Here is a 9,479-nt window from a genome sequence, read left to right as displayed (position 1 = left end):
CGTCAGTGAACGCAAATAGAACAGCAAGCTGCGCTTATGTCGATTCCCACAGTGCGTGGGATTTGCCTCTGTTGTTTATAATAATAATAATAATAATAATAATAATAATAATAATAATAATAATAATAATAATAATAATAATAATTGCTTAGAGGTAGCGTAAAATAAATAGCCTCGAAAGTAATATACGCACGTAGTTTAAAATAATATATGTATTTATGCCTTGAAAACGAAACCGAAATTGAAATAACTTCCACCGACGGGTGTCGCCGCGATCGCTGCTGAGTCTCGCGGCGGGCCGCCGGGTGCACATGTGTGTGTTCTCCGTGACAGTCTTGAAGTTGTGAGTAATTAGATTGTTTTTCGCTACGTTTAGGTTGCACCACCTCGTTGTTTTCGTGTACTTTTGTGCTCATCGACGCGAAGGGAGCATCCGGACTGAAGGCGACGCGATTATGCGTGAGAAAGAAAGGCAGTAGCGGCCTACGACATCGGTGTTTCTTTGTGACAGTGTGTTTACTATGCCTACGACGGCCGTCATTCGTGGCCAACGAGAAAACATCTTCCATTCGGCCTGACCAGTGATGAAGTGGACTTTTTTTTTCGGCGGAATCCATCGTCAACATCGTCCATCCACTACGTAAACGAAATGGCGTGCCCAGAGTGTACATCGTGACAGCGCTCCGCCTTTAAACCGAGGGCCTTTTGCAAGGCGCATGGACGGCTCATATAAAAGGTACGTACGTGGTCACATTCAGCGTCGCGTTTTTATGGTGCGTCATTGTGGTAGTAATTTTCGCGTAATTTCTTTAAAGGACAGCACAAGGTGTGTTGGATGCGAGTGTAGTATGTGTACTTCAGGCGGAGCCTACGGGCACCGAACGTGAAAAAGAAATGAAAATATATCGGATGTTTCATTGTTCGTGTGTCCTCAACTAATTGTGACAGCACATTGAGTTGTAGAGAATTAAGTACTGCTACGCGTCAGTATACGGCGCAGGCAGGTAAATAATACTTTGGTTTGGCTAATTCATTCTGTTGCTAAAGATGGGCGCATACTTATACCGGTGTCACACGGCCACTTTCGATCACGATTGAGCCTGTTCCGGATCGAAATTTTCGACCGCGATTGGCTCCCGTCCGCAGATTCAGCAAGGAAGCCAAACGTGACCAGAAATTCGATCCCAGTCAGGATCGATCGCGGCCAAAAGTGTGCAGTGTGACAACCGTATTAAATGTCGCTTGTGTACTTGCACTCGTTTTGTTTTTATTTTTTGTCCCAGGTCACGTGGTAGGTAATGACGCAGGTAGCTTGCAATGCTTGTGCTTTCATCGCTAGAACTAATACAAAAGAACCACAACCATCCCGGCTATGTGGTTATCCTTCGTTTTCAGTTGTACTCGTTTGTTCTAGAAGCTTTCGTGCCGTTGCGGATGAACGCGTGGTTGCGCTATTTGTTTATGAATTTATCTTTGTGTAAATAAGTACATCGAGCCTAATCATTTTTTTCTCGACCTTGAACTCGTTTTTTGATTTCACGCACGCATGCTTATTACTACTACTATTTGTTTTCTTGTTGTACGACTGAACCCTGCCTAAGGCGTCCTGTCAGTGGTCGACAGTATTTCTGAAATGAACTGCACTGAACATCCTACGGCTATTCTACGTTTCACTACCTTATTCTAATGTCTAGTTATAAAGCGTATGGTTATTGTAACTATTCTTGGCTTGTATATATGTATGTATTAAGCTGGTAAATGCTTAATTGTGTTTGCAGGTTTGAGAGGTTCTTTTATTAAGTGGTCAATCTCGGGTGGTATTAATGGTGAGTTGTTTTCTTGTGCCCATGCAGTTAGTCAGCATGAAGCAATTGCATGGGAACCGGCCGATTGTCTTGGGCCTACACATTGCTCAAAAGACAGTGAAGGTGTCTGAGCCGACAGGTATACTTTTTTCATCACAATTGGCCTACATATTTTTTCCACTGGAGGATGAAGACCTCTCCCAGTGAGCTCCAATTACCTCTGTCTTGCGCTAGCTGATTCGAAGTGAAGCCTGCAAATTTCCCGACTTCATCATTCAGTCTAATTCTCTACCGTCCTTGACTACCCTTCTCTTCCCTTGGCATCAGTTCTGTAACTCGAATGTGCCACCGGTTATCTGCCCTATGCATTACATGGTTGAAGAAGGCACTTGGGCTAGTTGGTGCTCATTGCAGATTTGAGACATCAATATCTAGCGTGAAAAAGACGACAACATGAAGAAGCACATAAGACAGAACTCGAGACTTCAACTGAAATTTTTGCTGCACAGAAACATGGGATGCACAGAATGTCGACTGTTGGAAACCACAGGAGCTATCGGAACAAATTGATGAACAGGTTAATTTCACATACGAACACTCTTGGTAAGAGCCAAGGACGGCTGCTCACACACCTGTTCCCCACTTTCTTTATGCAAAGTGGTTCGTATATTTCCCTATGAACCTGCTTCTGGAGCTGCCTGAGCGCACGATTGCTTTGAAACTGCTCGGTGCATGAGCATGTATGGCGATAATTGGCCAGGTGGCCACTAGCCACTAAGGCACTGAAAGCAGCCCTGTGTTCCCTCAAGTCAAGCAGGTCGGTGTTTAAAAGACTGCTTCGGGGAACCAAGATAGGGCAGCTGTCAGTGGCTGGTGGCCATCTGGCCAATCATTGCTGTAGGTGCTCATGCACTGAGCAGTTTCAAAGTGCTCATCTGCCCATGCGGCTCTAGAGGCAGGTCGACATGAAAATATTCGAAGCACTTTGCATCAAAAAGTGGGTGATAGGTGTGTAAGCACCCCTTCCCTGGCTCTCACCGAAAAGAGTGTTTGTATCTCGAAATGAACCTATCCATCAATTTGCTCCGATACCTCCTTTGTCAGACAGGGAAAGGGAGAGATGAATGTTGCTTCCATCCGTCGAGGTCACATCCCCTGGATCCTATGTTTCTGTGTAGCCAAAATTTCAGTTGAAGCCTAGAGCTCTGTCGTGTGTGCTTCTAGCTGTAGTCCGTTGTTTTTTTCGCGCTAGTTAACGATGTCTGAAGTCTGCACTACATGGCCTGACCAGCTCCCTTCTTTACTCGTTATGTCAGCTAGGATATCAGCACCTTCGTCTGCTTTCTGAACCACGCTGCTCTCTTCCTGTTTCTGCTGCCATCAGGATGGGAGTGGACATGACAAATGAAACTGAGTGTCATTTAGACAGAGGAGCAGTGAGACTTCCTGTGCTTTACCTTTTGTTGTTGTACATAAATGTTGAAATTGCACCAACACATCTTTTTCCACCTTGTGATTTTCCCATAGCTGTGACAAATGAATATATAGGCTTTAAGAAACTAGAAATGCAGTTTGCCTAAGAAAAACAATACTTTTGCACTTAAAGGTAATGTGTATGATGCTCTAACTCCTTTGATGCATGTGCCTTGAGAGTTGTTGATGTTGTTCTTCATTTCTTTCAGTAAGCTTTACTTGATGGGCATGACTTTTTATAAAGAAATAAGTTCTGAAGAAACCATAATACCTGACAGGCAGAATTGTCGAGGTTGAGAGCCAAGTTTCCTTTCATGACATTTTTTTCAGGCTGTACTAGTTGACCCATGATGTTCAACAGTGCGGACTTGTACAGAGGACGTCGAAAGTGGCGAGAAATGGAGACAAATGCTATCACCTCATTCTCCATCCTTTGTCGAGTTCACATTGTCGAACGTCATTGACCAATACCAACTAGCCCGTTTGCGTACCTGTACTAGTTGAGCCATTTCTACTATGGTACTGTAAACCGAACGTGATAAATTCAAGATTGGTGCCTTTTCTATCTTTCTACAAGTGTTTCATATAATAGTTTAAGGCATTATGGTTGATGTCATATTTTGACACCACCATAACCTCATAAAATATCTTCATGCATGCGAAAGGTGCCTCTTGTACAAGTTGCATGCTGGCCTGATATGGAGAACAAACCTGGCAGGAGGTAGAGCACATGCTGTATTGTAAACAAGACGCACGATTGCATTTACTTGGCAGTTATCGCAATGTTTTCTGATATTTACCTGCAGGAACATTAGTTATCTCAGCTGCTTAGGGCACTGGTAAAGATATATCACTAGACACTGGGAGCAGAAAGAAAATCTGATTTTGCAGTACTATTGAAGTCATGCAACATTATGTCTAACCAAACTGGCAGGGATGCTAGCTGTTAAAAAGAAAGGGCTGATTTCAAGAAAATTTCGCATTCCTAAATGTGTAAGTGAAATGCTCTATGCTTATAAGCTACAAAAGATTTCCAGGATAATCATGCTAGTTACACTGGCCATTTGCTAATTCAGTAAGGTTCACTGAAGCTTGTTTTAAAATTCACAGTGTCTTTATACAGGGTGATGATTTTAAGTTTTTTGGAATTTTTAAGTATAACCTGTTGCATATAGCATAATTCTAGTCCTTGAGCAGGAATATTCAAACAGGCAGACATATCTTGCACGAGAAATCGAAACACATGTTCAACTAATTAACGAAAATCTATTAATTAGCTTTTCAATTAATTACTTCATGGCACATATAAACAAAAAGAAAGTGGCTTAACCGAGGGGCCGATGTTTATTAATCTTATCCTAAGAAGCCAGCAAACACTAACACCAAGGACAACTTAGGGTAAATTACTTGTGATTAGTAAATGAAATAAAGAAATTATAAATTACTGAAAATGAAAGTGGATGAAAAAACAACTTGCCACAGGTGGGGAACGAACCCACGTCTTCGCATTACGCGTGCGATGCTTTACCAATTGAACTACAACAGGTGCCTTTTCCCCATCCACTTTCTTCGGTATTTATGTTTCCTAGTAGAACTCTAGGAGTGTTTGCCAGTGCCACCACATATATGAAGCACATATTGTAATTTACGAATCATAGCCAGTGAGATTACAAGATGCATCCACTCTGGAATTGATTTCCAGAATGACGCCAGTTTGGAGATATGTACCATCAAACTTGCCGTAAAAATGCACTGTTGTTCCACTTACTTTTTTAACAAAATGTGCTTTTATGCACTGATGCACAAAAGTAACTGGAACACCCTTGTGTAGTGTTCTTTATCAGGGAATTATTCCTAAACTGGTGTCATCCTGGAAGTTCAAGTGCACACGTCTTCCAAGCTCACTGGCTACAGTTCGTAAATTGCAATATGTGCAGTAAAATAATTAGTGACAAAGTAAATAGTGAATTTTTTTTAATTAGTCGGACATGTGTTTCGATTTCTTATGCTAGTGATGTCCACCTCTTCAATTAATCTAGCTCAAGGACAAGAATTATGCCATCTGCCACAGGAAATTTTTAAAAATTCCATAAAACTTAAAAATGATCACCCTGTACAATGCCACTACAGTGCTAAACAGCCAGCAGCCTAATCATCACATTTAAGAATGCCGTAACAACACTGACAAGTGCACTAAAGTTTTCTGCGCTTCACAGATGAAAGATGTTGGCCATTAGAATGTTTGATCTTAGTGTAACTCACAATCATATAACCAGCAAGATCAAGTGAAAGCAGATGACAAACTTCATACATGAAAGGCTTTAACTGTGCTTTGATTAAAATAGCTAAACTTCTGTTAAGCATGATGCATTCACTGTGTTGTTCCAGTTCAAAGCATCTAAATGATCAGATGCTAAAAAGTTCTTGCTTGGAAGATCTTTAGTGAAAACCTCTGTAATAAAAAATACCAGCAGGATTATGTGCTTGCTTAGTGGAGATGTCTAAGATGATGTTAAAAAGTGTAGGTAGGGCTTCTAGTAGAGATGCCAAATAGTTCTGAGAGAGGGGTTGTTACCAGCCACTGTGTAGGTCATAGATTAAGAAAAAAAATAAAGGTCAGCTTAGTGATGCTTAGTACAGTGATGCTTGCATTGTTTGTGATAGTGAGTATAGTGATGCTTGCATTGTTTGCCTGGGAAATCTGAAGAACAGCATCGTTTGTGTCTCTTGTTAAAGGAGCAAGCTTCTGTGAAAATGCTGATTTCTACTCCCATAAATAATGTATATTCCTGAGGAGGCAGGCAAAACAACAATGCCATGTGTTATACTAACCGATGAACGTAAGGTCATTGTTTAGGCACGTAAACCCTGCGAATTTGTTTTTGCATTGTGGCCACCACCTCCTGTGAAATAATGGTTGGCATTTACACTATTGGTTTTGGGAACAAGGCATTAATGTCAAAGTACCTCTTGATGGTTACCCTGCAATGCATAGCGAAGCATATGGCTGCACCTTATTTTCAATATAACTTGCTTGTAGGGAAAAGTTGCAGTGAGATGATGTGGCTTCTCATTGTAAACTTATTGCATAAGAAAGGATTGATATATTTGTAAGCAATTTATTGGACTCAACACGAGCATCTTTATTTGTGCACATTCCAAATTGTAGTTTTGGGTCAGATGTCACACACAAAAACAAACTGCCCACCGTTATTGCTGTAATATGAGGGCGGTTAAGGAAATAATGTCTCCAAACACACTACTTTGCCAGGAGTACTGCAAACATTTTGGCTCTTTATCATTAATGCACTGATGTTTATGCTATAGAATGTCACTTGCCCCATCTTCCTATCTCTTCGCGTTCCAAAGTAATCGATCAATGCATGGTATCCAGTGATGATGTCCACTTGAAACAGCGGGCTGTAATTGAATTTCTCACTGCGGAAGGTTCTACGCCCTTCAACATTCATTGCCATCTGAAAGCAGTTTACGGGGATGCCTGTGTTGAAGTCAGCATTGTGCGGAGGTGGGCAAGGACTGTGAAACATCAAAATCCAGCCGCATCAAACGTCCAGGATCAGCACCGAACTGGACTGCCTGCAACGGCTTCTGATGAGGATCATCAACATCAGGCAGACGAGTTGAATGGGGTCAATCGCAGGATCAAGCAACACCAGATTGCAAAAATACTCGCCATTTCCATTGGTTCAGTGAACCAGATAATTAAGAAACTCCTGGGTTACAAGAAGATTTTAACTTGTTGGCTATTCTTGAACTTTTTCATGTCAGTCTTCAGTTGCCGTGGCACCCAACAAACGCAAGTCTTCTTGTAACGCAGGTCTTTAATGATGTGGTTCACTGAGCCAATGGAAATGGCGAGTGTTGTTGCAATCTGGTGTTGCTTGATCCTGCGATTGCCCTGAGTCAACTTATCTGCCTGATGTTCATGACCCTCATCAGAAGCCATTGTGGGCCGTCTATTTCGGTGCTGATCCTGGAGATTTGATGCGGCAGGATTTTGGTCTTTCACAGTCCTTGCCCACCTCTGCACAGTGCTGACGTCAACACAGGCATCCCCGTAAACTGCAGTCAGATGGCGATGAATGTTGATATGCGCACAACCTTCCGCAGTCAGAAATTCAATTACAGCCTGCTGTTTCAACTGGACTTCACCACTGGATGCCATGAATTGCTCGATTACTCTGGAACGAGAAGAGATAGGATGGTGAGGCGACATTCGATAGCATGAACATAAGCGCATCAATGATAAAGAGTTCAAAATGTTTGCAGTAATATTGGCAAAGTAGTGGGCTTGGAGGCAGTAATTTCTGAATTGCCCTCATATAATTGTGTAGCCTCTCTCTCCTACATTCATGATGTGGCAGAATAAATGCCTTATTCTTTCGAAATAACGATTTCTTGGAAGTAAGCACCATCTGTGCTTGTTTTCTTTATCCTGGTCTTCATGTGATCTTGAAATATTTAAGTGAATGATGCAGGGAAGCGCTGCTTGTCATGTTTCGTGTACTTTTCCTGACATTAAATTGCAACAAATCATTTTGCAGGTAGAAAACAAGCAGATGGCTACAGCGATCAATGAAGAAATGGCTTCATCTATGATGGCTCGCCTTAGGACATTGGAATGGAGCTACACAAAGGCATCACCAGCCTCGCCTGTGCCCTGGAACATTGGTTTGAATAAGACTGTTCTTCAGTGTAGAACGACCACAAGACTTGTCACCACCTACAAGGCGTAGTGCAAGCTCTAAATATTGTACAGGTGGCTAGAATAAATGACCCTCCATGCAGTCACTCTTCCTGTATCTGTGGTAAATGGATTATTTCACGCAGAACACTCACACGTGATTATGTGTTTTCTTCAAAGTTTCTATGCCATGCATTTGGAAACACATTACCTATTGTATGCACACCGTACATAACATTTCTGTGTGTTAGCCTGACTGTAGACTTACGAAACAAACAATGAAGTGCATGTGTACGCGCTTCAACATGCCGTACTTCAACACCCTTATAGCAAGGGCTATTATATTGCTCATTACACCCGATAGGTGAAGGGGTAATATATTCCTGATCACACCCTTACACCCCATGGGTCGAAGGGTAATATGTTGTTCAAAACACCCTCAAGGGATAGGGTGTTATTGGAATATAGAATAACCATCATAAGGGTGTAATTGCGTATAAAACCCAGCTTTTTCTAGGGTGCTAGGGGGTTAGTTATAGACACTCAAAAAAACCCTTAGGGGTGTAAATTATTTTACAGTGTGCTAATGCGGGGATATGGAAGTCCGTGCGAAGAGTGCCACATAAGTTCAATGCAACTGAAGTAGGACGCGAGTGAGTTTATTGCGTTTTTCTTAAACACCGTTGATTGGGAAACCCGCAAAAATTCCCAAGAGTCAGCGTGCGTAGAAGAGCAAATAAACATTCACTGACGACAAATATTGTGACGGCCTAAGGGGATATGAAGACAGCGAAAAATAAAAATAAAGGTACGTGGCTCGCTGAGGGGCTAAGGCGTGAATATGAAGTTTTCCAGGATGACGAAAAGTTTTCCGAGCTCACTTTTCAAAGCGTGCATGAAAGTGTGTTTGGAGAGTTTTCACTGTGAATAAACAAACAGAAAAAAAGAGCTGGAACCTTGAGTACAAACTACTTGAAAGCTGCGGCAGGTGAGTGCAGGTGGTTGATGGAGTGAGAATTTTTGCCAGGACAAGATATAGTGGAGTGGAAAGATGTGTTAAAAAACACACACCCACACATTTTGGCGAGCTTGCTTCTTCGTGCAGCGTTCTGCAGCCGTTTTGTATTGGGTGAACCCATTTCCCTGTCATGTAAGAAAAACAAACTTTTGATGAAGGAAGGTTTCGCGGATAGGAATGTAAATATCTTATTTTTTTTATGTCGTCGGCAGCTTCTCATTCCCGTCAAGTATTCGGAGACATTGCGAACTATCACAAGCACTCAGTAATGGGAAAGAAGTCCCACAAGAGGCACCTGTCGATCTTGTGTGTTCTATATTGGAAGTTACGCACTGATTGTAATTATGCAGAATCATCTCGGGAAAACATACACCTTGGTAATTATTGCCAACGTCAGTATAATATTCGTCGCTAGTTGTAAAAAGATGGAGGGAATATTGAAAGCAAAATGTTTCTGGGAGGCTTTCCGAAGGGCAAG

The 9,479-nt window shown here is 41.9% G+C and overlaps 1 long non-coding RNA gene across 1 annotated transcript; it reads left to right on the top strand.

Annotated features, from left to right (window-relative positions):
- Window positions 1–217: 217 nt before the first annotated feature.
- Window positions 218–8,090, top strand: LOC140219428 (uncharacterized). Its single transcript, XR_011895713.1, has 3 exons — window positions 218–736; window positions 1,854–1,944; window positions 7,844–8,090. It is a non-coding gene; the product is annotated as an uncharacterized lncRNA (long non-coding RNA).
- Window positions 8,091–9,479: the final 1,389 nt, after the last annotated feature.

The sequence above is a fragment of the Dermacentor andersoni genome, chromosome 7 (assembly GCF_023375885.2).
Source record: "Dermacentor andersoni chromosome 7, qqDerAnde1_hic_scaffold, whole genome shotgun sequence".
Classification (NCBI taxonomy): Eukaryota; Metazoa; Arthropoda; class Arachnida; order Ixodida; family Ixodidae; genus Dermacentor; species Dermacentor andersoni.
This window is presented reverse-complemented; position numbering and strand designations above follow the sequence as displayed.